Source organism: Colossoma macropomum, unplaced genomic scaffold (assembly GCF_904425465.1).
Source record: "Colossoma macropomum unplaced genomic scaffold, Colossoma_macropomum, whole genome shotgun sequence".
NCBI lineage: Eukaryota > Metazoa > Chordata > Actinopteri > Characiformes > Serrasalmidae > Colossoma > Colossoma macropomum.
The window spans coordinates 7,581,194-7,603,270 of record NW_023494801.1 but is presented as its reverse complement, the minus strand read 5'-3'; the positions used below and the strand labels follow the sequence as shown (position 1 = coordinate 7,603,270).

Below are 22,077 nucleotides of genomic sequence, written 5' to 3'. Positions count from 1 at the left end.
AATGGCAGTGCTGTGCTCACATGCATCGGGAGAGGCACATTACACAGCTGGAATGTGACCAGAATCCATGACATCCCCTGTTTTTTCTTCTGCCTAAGCTACAATAGATTACCTGCATAGCACAAAGCATATGACTAAAATAGGCACAGAGGGCCAGATGTACATACGTTATCAACTCCAACATCACTTCTAAATTGCTAAACACACAGAAACAACCCACATCAGTCATTTTTGACAGAGTACTGCAAGCTCAGCTACAGCTACAGCTGCAGACATGCTAGTTTATGACACAATGTCAGTGGTTTCAAAGCTGTGATTTGCCTGTCCACACAAAAACAATAAAAGGAGTCAAAGATTTCAACCCTGGAAAGCATTTTCAAATACCTCCAGTTCCAATGAATGAAAATGATTTTTTAATGTGGACAGGAGGCAAAAATGCAGAGGGGAAAAAAAATATTTTCAAAAATATCCAGTTACATGTGGTCCAGACCTGGGACTGCAGCTTAGCCCTGCCCACTAACTGCTTGCACATGAGTGACGATGAGACAGTGGTGTTAATAAATGCAGTTCTTTCCCGCCAAAACATTTTACAGGGGTGTTATTTTATGGTGTGTACGTGCATATTAATGCCACATCACGGCATATTTTGTGCTATCTTCTTACACACATACATCGGGTCCCAGATATTTAAATCGTGTTGCGCTGATCGTAAACAGTCTATTAAGGCTCATGTCACCATCTAACTGCTGCGACTGTTTTGAAACCCTAATGCAAATTTACACCTGGTTTTAAAGGCAGAGGAAAATCGATGCAAAACTAGCCACTGTAAATTGAATGGGCTGTGTAATCAGATGCAGTTATAACATCTTTACTAACGTGACCCTCCCTCAAAGGCACATGCATGAGGAAGAGAATGCTCAATGCCCAGAAACTGTTTGTTCAGCCTCATGTGCCAGTTTCGTACAGCACATGGACAGAATGCATCTGATTTGCACATGAAACCAGCACAAAGGCTTAGTACCTCAGGCTCTCTGTCTTAATAAAAGGAACTAATGAAAGTGGTTATTCTATGGCACCACTCCACAGAGCACTTTCTGGTCTTTTATTTTTAAGAGTTCAGTGTTGTGTCTTATATACCAGATAAAAAGTTAGCCAGGTAGAGGCCCACCAAACATTTTTGCCCTGAGGCTTATAATTTGATGATCAAAGTCTGACGCCTACAATAGTTCATTAACATGGGAAATGTTTGCTTAATCTGAGAAATGGTACTTGAGCTAGATTGTGTAGATGACCACCAGAAAAAAGCACCAAGGGTTCTTAAAAAAAAAAAAACAAAAAAAAAACAGCACTTCACGTCAGTGTCTGTGTCCTTGTTTTCAGAACAAGGGTCTCAGTGTGTTTTGCCAATGACCCCTTAGCCATTACATCTACAAACAGTGCTTTCTTTTCTTAACCCCCCTGAGCCATTCAGAATACATGAATCCTAAAAACTTTGGCTTCCGGTGAAACAGTTTTGCATAACAGAACAGGGGCTTGAATATATTAGGATGGCACACTCGTTCAAAAATATATAATAACCACATCTGTTAATATAATAGCAGCATTATTAGGACACGGACCCCCAAATTAATTTCTCTCGACTATTTATGTGTTGTGTAAATTTTTTTAATTGGCGTTAAAAGTTCCTGCGCTGCCTCTGGCTCACAGTCCCACTGCTTTAGTGCTCACTGACAACAAGCAACGCATTGGCAAGATTATTTGCATAGCCAGATGCCGTCCAGCTTGTGTCCTCCAGCGTCTAGGTTCCTTTTCCTTTGAGCTGCGGCTGCTGTGTAGTTCAATCCCCTCTCGCTTTATGGAAATGTGCAAACCACTGCACTTTCATTGGATCTATGTTTTTCAAAACAGCTCACAAAAATAATTAAACCCTATACGGACGTTATGATAAATATACCCTGCGTGAAAATGTATGAGTCTGCTGTATTTCCATTACAATGTTTTTGAACTGGCGAAGGGATTTCCTGGCTTGGCTATCAATGTTGTATGTATGTTTTCTGTCAAAAATTTGGGGACACAGCTTTTCAAAATGTGTTTAATACAAGTGGGAATGTTTCCTTTGTTGCTTTGCAATAACTTAACATATTAATAGATAACTGTTCTGAGGAAAACATCAATATTTGTGGCAGTGTGACAGTATTTGTGACAGTGCTATCTTAAGAACTATGCCAAAGCTCATACACTGTATCCCACTCATCAACGCTCAGACCTTTCAGGTGTTTAATCCGTTAGGGCAGGTGCAAAAAAGCATCAATTTCGGCCATTTCATTTACTCTTCTCTGCTAATAGTATGATTTTTCAACACTGTTGTTGCATTTATTTGATGCGTAAAGAACGAATCTACCAAAGCTGAAAATTCAGAGTTAATTGCATGAATAGGAACGGCAGAAATCAGTCACATTTTATGGTTACTCTCATTAAACAAATGAATAATAACGGACAATCCGAAGTGTGCTCAATTAACTTGCATGCTCACTCAGAAAAAAAAATCACAGTACATTCAGCAATAAAGAAAGCCCTGTACGTCTTCTATATAGTGGCAACACACTGATGATATTTCACTCTAGCCAGGTTGGACATGCAACCACCAAAACTCCTCTGGTGGCAGATTTAAACAAGTCAAATCGTTGATACACATAGCATAAACATAGCTGGTTTATGTTAACAAGTCTGAAGGCATTTCCAGAAAAGTTTCCTGCCGGAGATGCGAGAAAAGCAGCTATAGCTGAGCTAAAGCTTAAAGCAGAGCAAAGTAAGTCTGTGTTTTCGCTTACTTTATATTCGTTAGCCTGTACTAGTACAACAGCACCCACTGAGACATATTTACAGACAAGATGGTAAAATGGACATGGCTCCCAAGGTGGTTTGATTTTTTTTTGTTGAAAGGGCAAAGTGGCTCTTCTTAACATTTGGGTTGCCGACCTCTGGGTTACACATTATAAAGTTCACCGTAACAGTAGAAGAGCAAGCTCTTTTCTCAGACCTCAGGGTTCTCAGACCCCTCAAGGGTGTGTAGTGTAGATTTTATCCATGAACACTTCTGTTTCTCCTGTCTGTATTTTAACAGGGGGTGCAGGGGCATTTCTAAAGGAGGGCCTGAGGGGGCCTAGGCCCTCACATGGAAGCCAGCCAGCCCCCTGCTATCCAGATTTCTGACTGCTCTAAAGAAAGAAATGTTCTCTGATGGCAAAAATCTTTTATTATAATACAGGATGAACACCAATACGCTAAACTGAGCTACTGAATTCTCGTGCCTTCATTTCCACCCTAAATTTTAAAAAAGCAACCCTCAAAGCTCCTCTTTCATCTTCACAGAATATGTGGCGATTTCTGGCAACGTTTCATGCTGCATGCGTGGCCTGGCCATAAATTCAGCCTTCACCACTTGGGATGAGGTGGAGGTGGGGGGTGGGGGGGGATAAAAACACTCTGAAAAGTCCCAAGTGGAAATGACGCGCATTTGTGAGCTCGCTCAGAAGAGGCAGCACCGAATCTATCCGAAATAGAAACCACCCTGGGAGAAGCAAGAACACATTCAAAAAGATCGCTGTTCCCCTGGAGGGTGTGCTCCTGAGAGTACCTGAGAGTTTGTTTCTCTCTCTGTGTGGCTGCATGTGTGTCTGTAAGACTGCACTGTCACGGCTCATGACATCCACCAAGTGGCACCCTAAAGAGACCAGTCATCTAACTCATTCCCCATGCCATTAGAGACCGAGAGAGAGAGAGAGAGAGAGAGAGAGAAAAGAGGAGAGGGGAAGGAGAGAAGAAAAGCAACAGAGAAAGGAAGAAAGGGAGGGAGAGGTACTTGAGAGAGAGAGAGAGAGAGAGAAGCAGAGGCGAGGAAAGAGTAAAGAAAGAAAAAGTGATGGACGGACAGAAGACAAGCCATTACGTTAGAAAGGAGCGCGGAGAAAGAGCAGCTTCAGTAGTGGCAGCAACCATCAGTTCTACTTAGTCTCACGCACGGTTCAATTAGGGCCGGGATTTTCTGTTTTACTTAAAGGCGATCCACAGCGGCTCTGACAGCATGGCTGCACACTCACCAGGAAAGGTGTGGACAGATAAATAGGACTCAATTTTCCCCGTGGCTTTATCAATGTGCTGGTGCAGTCCGCAAATTCAGCTCCAACATAAACACACCTTCCCTTCATTTTCTGGATGACTGGCTTCTGACTGGGTTGTGTTCTGGTACAAGGAAATCAGATTACAGTGAGGAGATGAGCTCTCACAGGAAGCAAGTTGTGTTTGAGTTCCTCTGTAGTGATGCATGTAGTGTGCATACAGCATAACCTGGAAGAATTTAGGGGGGAATATATTACAGAAGAACTAATTGTCTTTATTTCAAACAGCAGATTGATGTACCATGTAAATAGAGGTAGTTTAAAAATGTACCTTTCACTTTCCAGATCATACAGTCCGTATATGGATACTAAGCTGGAAAAAACAGCCCATTTTGAATTTACAGTGGTTATGATGTCACAACTATGGCCACATATACACATGATCAACACAGAGCAGCCAGTCAGAACAGTGTCTTTAAAGCACAGCCTGTGTAATCCTAAAAGATAAAGAGAAGTTTAAAAATGGTCATGTAAAATGAATTATAACTTCTTTTAAATGTATAAAATAGGATAATAAAAATGCAGAATATGGGCCTTTTTTGAAATAAGAGAGTTTGGTGTAGCATATAAATACTGTTACAAAACACCAGTCACTCCCCAGACCATAAAGTCCATATGTGAAAGCTGATAAAACAGCCCATTTTTGAATCTATTATGGCTGTGATGAACTATGAACACATTTACTCACGACCACCCATTTAGCTTACAGCACTTTGCCCATCCATTCATGCTGAAGTGATATGGAGTGCTGTTACTGCAGATAGTCTGTAGTAGAGTTATTAGAGTAGAAGATGTAGGGAAAAGGACTGAATGTTGTGCTGTTCCTGGCTGTCAGGAAGCAAATGTAAAATTGCAGCCTTTCAAAGGATCCACACCTCTGATGGGATCAGCTGACGTCCTTGAGGATCTCAGTCTGGGCTTAACAGTTTGTTCCGTACAATTTAGATCGGACTGTTTTTCAAATGAAGGACAATACAGAGCACCCAATCAGAACAGAGGTCCTTTACATATCCATCTTAAAGGCACAGTAACCCAAACAGCATGTTTAATTCTAAGGGATAAAGAAAACTTGGAAGATTGACATGTAAAACTGAAATAAGACTGATTTGATACCTGAAATCACAAATGTCAATGCTTCCCCATTTTTGCAGGCCAGGTGGATAAATGGCTACCAGTGCATAAATGGTGATCTATTGGAAAAAGCCAGCCCGCCTCAGCCAAACACTGGTTTATCACACTGCTATATCAATGACTGGATTCTGGATTTGAGTATCTGAATTTAGTTTTACAGGGTGTGCCTGGCCTGGCCTGGCCTGGCCTTTTTTCATAATATGGGAGACACTGTTATCAGTGGACTTCAAGGAAACACAATCAAAAACTTAAATGTGTTGTTTCCCTGTATTTTTTAAAAGCCCCACATCTTGGAAAACCCTATTCTCTTCCCTTTTTTGAAATGAAAGAGTTTGAACTAACGTTTTTGAACTACAGTACAACAGCAGCACATTGTGATGTCACACAATCCAAACCATTTAAATATATTTGCCTATTCAGTTTACAGCGGTTTAGCCACACCCCTTCTTGGAATTATAAGGAGGGTTTCAGCCGAGACCGATTTTTTTAAATGAGGCGCAATACAAATACAACAAATATAACACATATAATATATATCCATCTTAAAGGTCCAGTAACAAAAATGGCCTGTTTCATTTTAAGGCATAGAGAGAGGTTCGGAAAATGGTCATTTAGAAGTGGATTATGACTTGTTTTGAGTACATAAAGCCATACAAACATTATAAGTAGGTCCTAAGGAAAAAGATAAATGTAGGATATGGGCCCTTTAAAGTCCTTTGTAGCACATAGCACACCATACACACACACGCTTGTGATGGCTGATGACCGAACAAGGAAAAACACAGTCACTTGATATTAAATAAAGGCAGTTCCATTAACACACAACCGTGCACATAAAAGACAAACAGCAATATTCCAGAGATTTTTTTACATGCATGTCACATGGCTGTAACGACAAGACAAATGACATGCAATCTCCCTCACACCTCATGCTTCAGTTCCCCTCAGCCCAGACACATGCAGAGAGAGAGAGAGAGAGAGAGAGAGAGAGAGAGAGAGAGAGCATGAGGAAAAGTGGCCTGCAGAGGTAATTTTTTTCCTGAAAAATGAATTACATACAGCATACATACAATAAAATACCAAGACCTATACAAATAGTCTCTCTCCCTTTCCTCTCTCTCTCTCTCTCTCTTTCTCTCTCATACACACACACCACGCAGGGTTGGCTGAGCCCTGAGTCATACCTCCTATGTCTCCTGCAATCTAATTATCGTTAATTAACTCAATTTATCACTTCACCCTAGTGTCTGCCTCAACCACAAACAACTCAGCACGCTACAAGATCAACAATAAAGACAACAAACAGCTCTGTCATTTCCCTCTGGTGTTGTCTTAGCAGTTATTGATGCGTTTGTGTGTGTGTGCGTGTGTAGTTGTGTAGGGGTGTTGGTGTGTTTTTAGTGGGTCACAAATCTGGGGAAACATTAGCTGTGAGCTTTGATAATTGCTCCAAATATGTTGATACATCAGAATCTGTGATTTTACTGAATTATCAACCATTTCACAACCTGACAGGTTCAAAACAATAAAAAAATACTTTGCCATGGAGGTTCTATGTGCTGTGTAACTACAAATTCACCATGAATCAGAGACGGATTTCTGGGAACCAAAAAATACATCTGTAATTATTCCTTATTTATTTAATACAATCATCATGCTTGTTGGATGTCAACTCTGAACGTATTGTAGTAATACTCATACTTATTGATCTGTTCTGGTTGGAAATGAAATGGTTAAAATCTTAGAACACCCAACAGAAAATGATCCAATTGGGATTTTTTTCTCTATGGTATGCAGGTGGATACAGCCAAGTAAACACTCTGATTGGTCAGGTCTTCAGGAGCTGAACTGAAGGCCTTACATATTACATTAACTACCAAAATAATAACAGTGACAGTGGAATCAGACAATCGCATCCCAAAAAAATTGGACCAGTTTTGTAAAAAGAATTTCGGCCACCTGGAACTTGTTTATGTGTTACTGACTGTGAATGCGAGCTGTAGGTTAACCAGGTTTCAGTTAGTTGTTATTAGAAATGGAAAACGGCAGCAGCTCTGTGGCAGGACTCTTTACTGAGTCACTGTAAAACTATTACATACCAGGTAAAATATATTTTTGCTGTGGTGTGGCAAAATGTAATATCACAATACTTCAGAAAGATTTTTACAATACATGATATGCATACATACATAATATCGCTGTTGTCGGAAGAAAAGCTCATATGTCCATTTTCACAATTTTGACATAATTTATATCGGTTATCCTTTACATTATGTGTAAATTTGATGATGAATGGACTAAAAGAAATGACCTAAAATTGCTCGGAAAAAACTCCATTGGCTTACATTAAAAGTAAAGTATGTTTTTTCCTTCTCCTGTAAAGTTACCATTTTGGAGATACGAGTTTTTTTTTGACAACAGCGATATGTATCTCTTTTTTTTCCGATATCTAATAAGTTAAAACAGACAAACTAGTGCTACATTTTAAAAATATTATCCATGAATCCAGTTGCTTATATTCAATATTTCACACACTAAGCTGCAGTAACTTCAATTAAACAGGACTCATTCTCTCTTTTTAATCAAACATGGAGTTGGGAAGTGATTTATAAGTACTGACTATGTCCACAATATGCTCAGAAGAGCATACTGTGACATATTGTGATGTAATTTATCACGATAATGATAAATATTGCCATATTGCCCAGCTCTAATGCAAATACAAGGTTTTTGCTTGACAAACAATGTTATAAGCTTCATATAAAACATGGAATGTTTTTTTTAAACTTGAAATGTCTGTTTTTAATCAAGAACAGCCAAAATATGTTCATGTGCACTAGTGTTAGCTACTATACAATACTTTTAGACTATACTATACTATTAGAAATCCCATAAGGGAGGGGTCTAGCAGAAACACACAGGTTTTACTTGCATGTTATTCCAAATTTGCCTTATTCTATATCTTCATGACTTCCTGAATTCCTACACACTCCTTTCTCCCCATTTACTTAACTTTAGAAAGCTTATGAAGCATTATAATATGATACACCTTCCAGAGACTTTCTCATAAATACTGTGTGTCCTTCTCGTGTCCTAATTATATATGCATAGATGAGTCTACTCATAGAAGTGTATACTAAAACGTCGTTGTATCTGTGTACAAGCACGTAAAGAAATATGCATGGCATACTGCACAGGCCCTGCATGTGTGTATGGTAGCACACTGTCAGCATTCATATGCAGCCCTAAAGGGTCAAAGGCATTAGCACATCAGACGCCACCCACTGTATTCGAGAGCGTCTCTGAGCTCTGCTTTCCAGAACCTACTGTCTTCTACTGCGTCTCCTGCACCTCCTACGTTTATAAATACATATTACGAATGGAATAGAGTTTAGTTTTTAAAGTACTGGCAGCTAAACCACATACACACACAAATGCTCACACTCCTCGTCAAAAGTGTGAGGATGCCCAGCTTCTCAAAATGTTTTAATACAAAGGAGCACAGGAATGCAGGAAATGGGGATGTTGAGGGGGCTGCATCATTCCCAGATTTCAGGATTATTCAAAATCAGGGGCTATAAGTTTAAGAAAAACAATAAAGGCCAGAATGCAAGCTGATTTAGGTGTCCAGAGTCAAAATGTGTGACTAATTCTTTGCCCCTAAGCAGTAAAGAGCAGGGTGTGCATCACGGATTGCCGTATGGGTTATGTGTGTAAAGCTGTACAGTTGTCCTCCACATCATAACAACATATCATAACATGTTCTGTTTCATGTAAATTATTCAAACAGTTCAAATGGGGGGAAAAAATATTGTATTCATGATATATATATATATATATATATATATATATATATATATATATATATATATATATATATATATATATATAAAATGAATCATAAATATCGCTGCTGTCAGAAGAAAACCTCATATCTCCAAAATGGTAACTTTACCGTTTCTTTTGTTCCATTCATTATTAAATAAATACCCACAATGTGAAGAGTAGAAGGCGTTTTCAAATTACGTCAAAAACTGAAAAATGGAGATACAAGGTTTTGTTCCAACAGCAGCGATATGCTTTTTCTAATTTTAGCAACCACAACTTTGAAATGTATCCCATGTTCCTAAATGAGCACATTTCCTTTATTGGCTTGCAATAACTCAATGCATGTAACAAAGCCTTGTATCTCCAAAGCAGTAACTTTAAGAGAGAAGAAAAAATGATCTTAACTTTAATGAGTTATTATAAAAAGCTGCTATGCCATGTAATGTTGACCTATTTCTTTTGGCTCAGTTGGGCGTCAAAGAGGGCCTGGGTTCAATTCCAACCAGGTGACCAGGGTCCTTTCTGTGTGAAGTTTGCGTGTTCTCCCCATGTCTGCAGCCCAAAGAGATTCAGTCAGGCCAACTGGAGATACTAAAATTGCCCCTTGGTGTTAGCGTGAATGTGTATGGCTGTATGTCTGTCCTGTAATGGGCCGACAGACTGTCCAGGGTGTTTCCTGCCTTCTGCCCAATGAGTGCTGGAATACGCTCCAGCAATACCTAACAGACCTATTAAACAAATATTCTTATTTATTCAAAAGTAACACCAACAAATGTCAAATTTCAAAAGAATGCATCTCCAAAGGTGTGCATTGTCTCCCGTCTGGTGAAAATCCCCAGCATTTCTCTTCTTGCTGAGACACAGAGCCTCTTATGACAAAGCTTGCTGTGATCTTTCATGTGTCTGCCCTTTTCATCAGAGCTGTAGTGTTTCTTCTTCCTCTACACACACTGGCCTCGAGTCACCCCCCATCTCTCTCTCACACATGCATTCAATCACTGGAAAACACACAGGACAACCGAAAAAGCAGAGAGAGACACAGGAGGGATCGAGTGGTGAGAAAGAGAGAGAGAAAGAGAGAGAGGGACAAGATGAAAGACAAAGGGAAGGAAGAGTATGATTGATAAAATGTGAGGAAGTGGATAAGACAAGCAGAGGAGACCAGGGAGAGTGCTGATGAACAAAGCACTGCAGCTGGGCCTCTGGGACGTTACTGAGCTGTGATATATTTTCATCTCAAGCTGAGGTTCTTGAGATTAAGAACCAGATATATTTGATATAATCAAATAAACAGTATCATGCACAAGCCAAAGGAGTTCTTGACAGTGGGTGTGTTAAAAAACATTATATGACATATATGACATAGAATAAATACAAATAAATATAATTACAGTAAATTGTAGCAAGAATGGTCTGTTTTTAAAAGCTAAGGGTCTTCAGATCAGATGACTAGATAGATAGATAGATAGATAGATTTAACTTCAAGTTCATCTAAATCTGTTACACATACTATATACATATTGTTGCTATTGGGACAAAACCTTATATCTCCCTTTTTACTGTTTTTCATTTTTTGACATAATTTGAAATATTATGAGGTTTTGTTCCGACAGCAGTGATGTATTACATATATCCTAACCCTGACATTAACCTAAAACCCAAACCTGACCCTTAGAACCTGCTGGCTGAAAGCTGAACAATGGACCGGCCACTCTAGAGGTCAGACCTCAACATCACTGAATGTGTTTGGAATTACTTGGATTGTGAAAAGAGGAAAATGCAACCAACAGTCCAAAGACTGAACTTTGACGGCGTAGAAAAAAATATCTCTTTTGATTTCTTTGAAAAACTAAGCAAGTCTCCTGAAAAGAATGGAAGCTGTAATAAAGGCAAAGATTGAACACTTTAAATACTGAAAACTTAATTTCATCATAATTAGTTGTTCAGGCTTTTGTGTAATTTTCTGTTAAATACATGTGTTCTGCTTTTTGCTTGATGCTGCAAAGGTATAACCTTTAATATACACAGTACTGTATATTTGACATATTTGATAGCATGAGCTTTTCCATTTTAGTAGCATCTTAAGCCAAGGTTCTTGGGAAGTAGAGGATCAGGAATCAGGCAGGAAAACTATTATGCTATTCAGAGCATCTGAGGGAGAAGGCTTTATTACACACACACACACACACACACACACACACACACACACACAGAGAGAGCTGCTCTGAACCTGTACTGGCCTTTGTATCTCTCCATGGAGCTTGTGTGGTTGATTTAATAGTTTGAATATGACTCCTTTGTTGTGTTGTGATAACCATCTTGTGTGTCTATTCAGAGTCTAGAAACAAAACATACACACACGCTTGGACATATACGGTTATGAACCGGTGCCCCAGCAGTGCTCTCTAATTGTGCATGTGTTCGCTTCCAGGTATGATTTTAAATTCAAAATTCAAATTGCGTTCACTTCTCAGTGGCATTACAGGATTAGCATAGTTATGTGACCACAGCTTGCACAAGGAGGGATAGTGTGTAGATATGATTTTGTGTGTGTGTGTGTGTATGTGGGTGTGTGAGTGTTCACTTGTTTACTGGTGTTTTTTGCTGTAATATACAACAATGTGTAAAAAAGATCCCCTTCATTTTAAAATTTCCAGTCAAAACAGCCATTAAGTACAAGTTATTAACCTCTTAACATTCCAGGCTTATTACACACAAAGGCTTATTATTCATTAACTACAGCGACTTCAGTGGTTATAGAGGTGTGTAATAAAACTTTGGGCCCCCCCGCGGACCCATGGCATGGTAAGGGTTTAATTTTGTAGCATTAAGGGGGGGGCAGAAAACATATTTAACAGAAAATTACACAGAAGTCTCAATGACTAAATCTTATTTTAAAAAATTCAGTATGTAGTGTGTCTATCCTTTATTACAGCTTCCGTTCTTTTCGAAATCTGCAGGGATGTTTTCCCACACCTCCAAAGGTCAGTCTTTCAGTTGTTTCAGCCAGAAGTTGGTCGCATTTTCTACTCCTCAAAATCCAAGTAATCCCAATCAGATTTAGGGTCTGGACTCTGGGGTGGTCAGTCCATTCCCTTTTCTCAGTGAGGCTTCTTGACAGCTACACATCCTTTTAGACTCATAGTGCTGAGTTGTCTTCTCACAGTGGACAGATGGACAGAAACACCTGTGGATGTTTTTGGATCTGAATCAGGAGTGGAGCTTGTTTTTCTCCTCTCTCTCAAAGATGGAAGTTTTAAGTGCTGTTTATCTGATGGGGTCAGTTTTGCTGGTCTATGAGGTCTTGCTCAGTTGTTAGAGGTGTTTTAACAATTTTAATAATCATTTTTTAATGTATGTTTTGGAAGCTTCTCTTATTTTCCTTTGACTTTCCTCTTCCTTATCGCTGTTGTCAGAACAAAACCTTGTATCTCCAAAATGGTAACTTTACAGGAGAAGGAAAAAACATACTTTACTTTTTAATGTAAGGCAATGGAACCAGACTTTTTTCCAAGTAATTTTGGGCCATTTCTTTTGGTCCATTCATCATGAAATGTACAAACAATGTAAAGGGCAACAGGTACTTTCAAATTACGTTAAAAACTGAAACGACAAAAATGGTAGAATTATGCAAGTGGATTGTCTTATAAATAACCTCCTCCAAAATATCTCCTGAAAACTGAAAAATGTGTACTTAATGGCCATTTTGACTGAAAATGACATGAATTTGACTTTTTCACAATGGTTCCACAGTGTTCCCTCAAGTAGCTTTACAATCTGAAAACTAAGTTTCATAATGTTTCATAATGTATGGTACATTTATACATACAAGGAAAATCACCCAAACACCAAGCTATACGTAAACAAGGCAACTTGGCAGCACCTCCAAGTCTGAATGGAGAAACACACACATTGTTGCTACTGTAACAAAACCTTATAACTGAAATAGCACCTTTATAAAATAACTAGATTTTAATCCAAGGAAGTCTGGACTATTTCTATTGGCCCATTCCACATATACTGTGCACAAAATGTGAAGGGAAGATGGTGTTTTAAAAATGTGTTCAAAATGAAAACAGAAAAAAATGGATTTACATTGTTTTGATGTGACAGTGATGATATACACACAGCAAATGTGGATCCCAGTTCTCATATGCACTCGCTTATTGTGAGAGTATTTTTCTCTCCTCTGCATCAAACACTGGTGCCTGGTGTAAGGAAAACAGATTCATGCTCCATGGACGAGCTGACATGAGTAATGATGATTAATTGGGAGGTGTAACAGAGCCTCTAGTGGACATCTAGTGCAACTACAGACTAAACAAAGCTGTACAACCTCTCTCTACTTTCATGTCTGTTTGAAACTGTAACAATTTCCAGCCCACATATATTCACTGAGCCACATTCTATGATTCCACTTCAGTATTACTTTTTTATGCCTGTGTTCCTCTCTCTGGTCTTTGGTCGAGTTCTGTTATTGAACCATATTTCAAATAACTTTTACGCTCCTACAAAAACATTTTGTTCCTCCATTACATAACCCACATAATATGAGTCACATATTTTTTGTCCAATTGTCCCCGAAGCTCTCAGGGTTATTTTAGTAGAGCTGATCGCTTGAAACGGTCGGCATGCGGGCTGAGGGTCTTTGAAGATAAAAAAACTCTTGGCCTGTTTTAAAAGCCCTAAAGCAGAGTAAAAATACTGCGGAGATTAGAGTGTAGGCTGGGACGGAGAAAGAAAGAGAGAAATAGTGTCTTACCTTTCTCCCTACCGAACAAAAGACCTCTTCAATTCCATTTTACTTTCAAGTTTGGTTCTTCTCCCTCTCTCTGTCACACCATTGTTGCCCTCTCCTAGTTATCTTTGTACTTTTTCTCTGTCTCTTTCTTAGAAGTTAACATAGATGGAGATCGACTTCTTTTGTGCATTTAACCTCATCGGCTCCTCGTCTCGTGCTCTCTTCCTCGCGTCTTTCTCTCTTTCAAATGAGAAGAACCTCTGTTCACTTCTAACTGACAGGCCGTGCTTCATTAATTCCGGCACCATTGACCCGAAGCGCGGCGTCAATTAATTCGTTCTCTGCTGGATAATAAGGCCCATTGTCTGCGGCTCCTTGTGGACCCACTGCGGAGGCTGCCGAAGCCATCCTGCTGGCCGTTCACTCTTCTGACAGGTATATGGAACATGTCAGCTCAGTGATATTCATCTGTGATTCATGCAGGTATCTATTCTCTTCTTAATGCACTGATGCTTCTTTCAGTACTGCGCACAGCTCTTATCATAGGTTACTTGAGAAAATATTTCTATGGGAATTTTGCTTGTAAAACATTATATAGATATGCTGTGTGCTGGTTAGAGGAACACTGTTTTGGTTCCACTTCCTCAATGCAGCGACAGCCACTGCACAGCTACTAATTACTATATTTGTTATGTTTAACTTAATGGAGTATTTATTAGCCCATACTCAGCTTCCTGAAGTGACTGCAGTGGTGCACATCTGTATTTATTTATTTATTATTTCTGAGAAAATAAATGCTTAGTTCCAACGTAAACAGCCTTAAATGAGTTAATGAGGGGATACATGATAAATTACTACCGATGCTTTCTTTTTATGCTGTTAACACAATTTCCTAGTTTGACCCTGCTGTTGTTGTGAATGCTGTTGCTGTGGCTCTGTGACTGTGGCCTCTCAGCCAAATACAGCTTTAAAAGTTCTATTGATTGCTTTCTCGATAAAAGTAATAACTACTGCAATGGTCAATTTGTTTCAAGTCTGAAATCACATGTAAAACATTGCTTATGCCAGCAATATCAATAATGTCAGTAATGTTAGCATCTGAGGACAGTGCTCTCGGGAAACGTGTGAATGAACAAGCAGCAAACTAACAAAAGAAACAAGAATCCATGAGCTGTGTGAATGACAGCGAGAGGCTACAACTGTAGAGGAGTTGAAACCATAGACTATCAAAAAAAGTGAAAAAATGTATAATAGTAACAGTTATAATAACAAAACACTGTAAAGATAATTATCATCATTACTACTACTGTTGTTGCCACTTTTGCCATTATTATTGTTATTATTGTTATTATTATTATTATTATTGCAGCAATAGCAACACCTAAAAAATAGTCTCCATTGTGTAAATACCTCCCCACACTCTAGTAGCTTCTTCAAGTACTTCTACAGTTTTTACAAATTCTGTGTGAATGACCAGTGCATGCGAGCTGCGGCAATCTGACCCAAAATGTGTCCAAATGTAAACAACTGAAACAGGGTGTCAAAACACAACACATTTATTAAAATAGTAGTATATTTAGAAAGTAGTCCAAACAAAGATGTTCCGCACAACTCTATAATTTCTACCTGCACTGCACTTTAGGGGAAACCAGGAATCTGGCAACCCAAGTGACGTGGAAACATTTGTTTTTGTCCAACAGAGCAAAACAGGAGTTGAAATGTAAACACCACGCAGCATGACTGGCAAAGCTGAACGTGTTCATGATGCTTCACGCACATGGCCTGAGCGCACCAATACACTCAATACACTTTGTGAGTGTGCCTGCGTGACCCTATACTGACTAACGTAGAAGTGACTGCAAAGTTATTTAAGCTGTTCATGCTCATGTTTAGTTTGTCCTGGGGCTGTTTGTGGTTCACGTGTTTAGTTTGTCACAGTATTCGCGATATGGCAAAACTCATATAACGGTGGAATGTCATACCGATATTCACTTTTATACCGGTGTTCCGCCCACCCCTGGTTGGAACATGCAGCCACTGTTGTTCTCATGTTGGAACATCAGAAACTGCATTCAGCCTATTTTCAGTTCATGTGAACCCTGCATTCACATAATGAAAAATAATGTATTTGTGAAAGTAATAAATGCATTCTAATGGAGCTTTTTTGTCCACTCATGTAGCTTTAATGAAATGCACTGCTTTTTAAATAAAAAAAATCTTTACAGTCAAATTTGAGCAAATAAGACAAACGTGATTAATTGTGATTAATTATTTAAATCATTTGACATCATGTATGTGAGTGAAACACAGATTCTGATGCTGAATGAATATGTTAGGATCATAGCTGGCTCCTCAATGCGCTCAGTACATGGTTCACTGAGTTGGCCACCTCCCTAGCCTTATCAGTGGTTAATGACTGGTACAGTCCTGTTGAGCCTAGGCGCACACTGACTGTTACAGATTGTGTACACACTTTCACTGTGAGCCTGTGTGTGTGTGTCCATTCACAGTGTCCCTGTCCCTGTGGAATACTCCATGCGTCATTAAGCTATATCTCCGTTTGCTCAGTGTACTGTGATCATGCGGATGAACTGAGCAGAACACGGACGCTCGCGCACACACTAGGCCTACAGGGCTACGCAACATACCATTTGTTAGTCATTACTGCAAAAATGCAATATATGTTTAGATATAATGCAATAACAGTATTGCAGATATGTATTATGTAACATATTTGCAATACTGATATCATAGAAGGTCGCAGTCTGCAAATGAGCTGTCTGAACAATCACCAAGTGTGGTATCAGCATCCTGACCAACCTCAGACGGGTTTCTGTGGATTTCTGATTAATCAAAGGATTCACATTTTCAAAAAAAAACTGCCTAAAAATTTTGCTTAAAATAATGCAGTTGAGTCCTTAACCACATCACGTCACATCAAGGGTTCACAAATGTGATCTCAATATATTGCAAGACATATCGCAATAACAACATAACTGCATTATGGCATTTTGTCCACATAATACGGCCCTAATGTACAAACAAAGCAAAAGGCTTGCGCAGTGTTTTCAGCCTCTGCAGCATCTGTCCACTGGCTTCTGTCATGAGTGTATTTTTAAGTCTATGGGTTTTCTGTTCTTTTCACGTCACATTGAAACTACTGTCAGCAGTAACTGACCATATGATACAGGGGTGGATCTGCAATATACATTTAAAAAAACTAAATCCAAGCATTACTGTTAGCAATTGCAATTTTTTATCACTGCTTTAAGCCGCATTTGCAGAGACATGAAGTACAGACGATAGGCCTACTCACGCTCTCCAGGAAAGCAACAATACACATTCCTCAAGAGTTGTGACCTACAAAAAAACGTTTGGGTTTTCGCAGCGCTTCAGAAGCACAGATTTTCTGGCATGGTTGTGAATGTAACCTCGGTGCTGGTGGGAGGTTTAAAGCTTCCACCAATCTCCGTTCTGCCTCTGTCTTCTTGGCACCAACTTGCCGGAACTAGGAGCTTCTATACTGAAAAAGTGATGCACTGAATTCATCTGATTCAATTGTGTATATCATTTCCACATGAGTGAAATATAAACTTACCTGGCAAAAAAATAGTTACATACATGATTTCCAATACTTGGTTGCATTATCCATTTTTCTTAATAACAGTGTTCAGGTAAAGATTACACCAGTCTCTTGTTCATTTTGGTTCACTCTTCCACAAATCAGGTGCACAGTTCAGCCAGACTTCGCAGACTTGTGCCTGTTGCAACATTTACTGCTGTTCCAATTTGAGAACTGGGACTAAAGTCTGGTGATTTTGCTGGTTAGTCAAAATGTCCCTGGGTTCTATCATGTCTGTTGAAGCAGTCCCATACAGACACCCTACATCTGTCATCCTGGAATGTGGGAGTGTCAATGTTGTGTTGTGATAAGTGCTAAAATGGATAGGTACCTCATGAGACTGGTATATTCCTTACCTTACAGGATATGTCATTAAGGCAATGGGATGCTTAACCCAGTATTAAAGCACAAATTATGCATGCAACTATTTTTCTGGGAAACTTACTTTTCCAGGAAGCTCAGTACAGTGTACTAGATTTTATCCATGTGGAAACTGTTTCTTAAATCAGGGCAAAGCACCAGAATCTTCACTGGCAAACACACAGCATAGAGAGTTCCATAAACGTCACTGACTGCAGAGTGACAGGGTTTGGCCACAGGTCGCATTTCAACATGGAACAGAGTGCGAAGTTGTTTGATTAGCACGCTCAGCCACTGATACAGCCCTACTGTCACAGCCCTACTGTCACTCATCTCTTTCACAGGCTCTCTGTGTCAGTTATGCTAATGCCCTCCTAAGTCTTTTATGGGACAAGACACTCAGTAGAAAAGGGGGGAATTATAAGCAGATCTTGAGAAGAACTGATCACCCAAATGTTGCATTTTCCCAGATCACATTAATGCTGTTTACACCTGGTCATTTCATGCAACTTGTATCCTGATTTTAACTTGTTTTTACACTCAAATGCATCACCAATTAGTCAGCAGATAGAAGGCAGTCTTGCACGTTACGCTTCTGCCATCAGAGCGTCTGATGTGTTTTGTTGCTTAACCTGGCGAATGTTTCTGCATGACATATAGGTGATTGTCAAACCTTCAACAAAATCATATCAGCGCAAAACAAAGTGGTATATCTAATTTATTAACTTCTAAATAGCTCAAAAAACTCTTCGCTAACTTTTAAGCACATGATTCCATGAACCTTTTTTCTAATTGGTGACTATCTTTCTCTGAAAGGCTCATTGTTGTCATGACAAAGTTTCCCATCAGACCGATAAAAACCATACATCCTGTGTATTCCGTGCATCCATACAATCCAGGCTGAGATTAGTCTATTCAAAATCTGATTGCTATATGGTGCATAATATGGAAGTCATAAGGAAAGACAATCAAGTCTTTCCTTATTGAAACTTTATACTGGCAGAAAGAAATGGTCCACACTGACGAGCGCAGGCTTGCTATTTAGTCTAACATCTCTAGTTTCAATGGGAAAGACTGTACCTGCTTCATTCAAAGAACTAAGAATCAGCAATAATTTAAAAAAATGAAATTCCTTTCTGCTGGTAGTAATGAAGGACTGAACTGTTTCAATGAGGGGGGTCTGAGCAGTAACTGTCTGAGCAGTGTCCTCAGCTTTCTGTGCTTTATGCTGATTGTGACAGGCAAAACTGATCATTATATTAGCCTGATAACACTTTATTGTCAATTTTCACAGAAATTTGTCTTCCAAGACAGCGCCTTTTGGTTTAATAATAATAATATTGAATAAGGAATAAAAGAGATCTTAGACTTATTCCTCCTGCTACTTGGAACACTTCCCTGAGGGAAGCAACTGAAACTGCTCATGCAAAACATGAGAAGAATCCCAGGCAATTTTATCAGCCAATCTAAGGGTATTATTTGTGCAGCTTTGAAAGAATGAGAGATCCCTGGATTCACCCACCACTTTTGGAGCAGATGCCCAGGAGCCGTATGATCCTGGCCTTAAGCTGGTGAGGCCATGGAACCAGACCTTTCATACAGCAAGACACTTTGAATGGTGGAGAAAAAGAGCAGGTTAGGGATTCCCCTAAAGGCTTCAGGAAGTCCTAGCTGCCTTGGAAATAGATCTGCTGTATTGTACTACAAACATAGTCAACATGATGTCCAGTTAAATGCACATACACACCCAGGCTTTTAAAGAATGCTGTTTGTGTAATAGGTTGATCGTGTATTATAACTGGGACTGCACATATTTATGATGGTGTTCAATAAATAATCTGCTCTGTTTTAACAGGGTTTATAATGTTAATAATAAGAAGAATAAATAAGAAGAAAAAGAAGAACAATGACTGAAAAATATGTAGTTTGAAATGTTTTCAAACAGATCCTTCTCGTTAATTCACACTTGTACCAAAGGTTACTGCAGCATATTGTGCAATGCCTGTCAATAAGTTGAGAATCAATAAAACGAATCAATAAAAATATAAAATGTGATGTATAGTAATCGCACCATTAAAGTCGCAGTCAGGAACTGCTGAAGCAGCACTGTGTTCGCCCCCTGACTGAGCCTTAAAAGAACACAGCTGATGTACATATTGTACGTTACAGTGGGGGCGTTTGTTGTTATTTGCACAGTTTCTTGCTTAGTAAAAAGCGGTTCCAGGGCTTTGAGCTTTCTGACTGAAGCAACAGTGAGCAATGCTCCAGTTTCTGCCTTCCTGCCTGTATTTCCTGATGTTTGTTGCGGTTTAAGGGTCCGCAGGATGATTTAATATCAGCATGACCAAGAACATGAGATCGACCACTCTCGCCTCAGCACTGGTGGACAAATGTTCTGTATTTCCATTTAATGTTCCTAAATGACCAGTTTATTAGATCTGCCATTAAGTGAACAGATGGGTAAATTACTTTTTGAAAAGTAAATGGTATTTAACAAAAAATGGCAAGTAATATCTGGGCAAGTGCCAGTCCTTTTTGAGTGGAACATTTCTTTCAAGTCCCTGTGAATGCACACATTACTTTATGACCAGCTGGCTGAAGTGTGTTTTAGTCCTGTGTCTGCAGCTTTTACTGGTAAAGGCTAAAAGAGTGCAAAGCTGATGTTTTGGCTGCTGAAGTTAAAGGGGAATTACACTGATTTTTCAACATTTCTGCATAATGAAATGCTTAAGATGTAAACAAAGTCATTCAGAGCGGTTTGAGGTAAAATGCACCATTCTAGAGAAACTACCCACAACAGAATGGTTCACAGTGGTGGTGAACCAGATGTCTAAGGTGTTTAATACCTCTAAAAGCTCACACACAGGAAGTTTTTACATGAAATGGTCACAAATGCACTGCCTGATGTATGAGACCTTGTTTTACAATAGTTTTGAAATAAAGTTTTGGCCTAAAATGTATTTTCTAAAATGTAACAAGCAGAGCAGTACATGCAGGACGTTGTAAGGTAAACAGTCCCCAAAGAAAACTTACGTTTTCAATCCACCACTCTTTCACCATCATCAGCATTCCATATAAAAACTCAGACACATGGTGGTTTTGGATAGTAAGTAAAATGGCTATATTTTCAAAATTTGGTAAAAAAAATTAAGGTAACATACAGAAGGTACTAAAAATACCCCAATAAGACAGGAATACAAACATGTATGTGTGAGAGAGTTTGCGTATATTGAAAAGTAAGTGTATGCATATGTGTGTTATGATGACAATATTCCATAGTTAGTATAAACAATTTGCAGGAAGCTGCCAAAATTAACTGATTTCCGATGACGAGTACAGCTGTAGACGATTCCATAATAACCAAGAAAGCTGCATGACATCGAAAAATACATCCAGAATGCCTCATATTTGAAAAGCGGCGATCAAATCTTGCTGATCAAATAGCCATTCAAAGTACTAGTATGTACTAATATGTTTAACCACTGAAACAGCAACATTAATGCAACAATTATTCCGAACTTGCCTTACTATCTGATAACTTGGGCTCAAGGCTATCGCACAGCGTTTAAATCTATATGTATCATCAGGCTGACCACTACTGTATACAGAACCTCAATGTATTAAACTGGGATAACTTACATTTGTAAATGCATGTCTTGTACATAAGACCCTGTATGGTTTGGCTCCTCGTCCTCTAACTGCCTTCATTAAGCAATAACAACTGAAAGTAAGTCCACTAGATTAGTGACAAAAGGAGATACCGTGATGAGAAAGACGTCTTTTGGACATTCCGCTTTTCAGTAAGAGCTGCTCAATGAGCTGGAATGAGCTGCCTGTACATATAAGAGAATGCACTGCATTTGGCTCTTTTTCTCACCACAGAATGGGGCGCTCTGGAGCAGATGCACATGAACCTAAGGCTACCATTCCCAAGCTAAAGATGTATAACGCCCCCCAGCATTGGGATGTAAAGCAGTGACACTGAGTTCTCTGAAGTGATAAAGCACCACTGAATCCCTTTGGGAGGAGCTGGAGTGGCACTTAAGATCTAGAAATAATCATTCAACATCAGTAGCCTCACCTCACTAATGCTCTTGTGGCTGAATGCAGTCAAATCCTCACAGCAATGTTCTAGCATCTAGTGTAAAGCCTTCTCAGAAGAGTAGAGGCTGTTACTGCAGCTAAAGAAGTACAAACTCAGAAGATTTCAGAAGAAA

General features: G+C 39.2%; 1 protein-coding gene across 1 annotated transcript in view; it reads right to left on the bottom strand.

Moving 5' to 3' along the window:
- kcnj19a (potassium inwardly rectifying channel subfamily J member 19a) overlaps positions 1-22,077 on the bottom strand; it is a 49,765-nt gene that overhangs the window by 25,589 nt on the left and 2,099 nt on the right. The window lies entirely within an intron of this gene.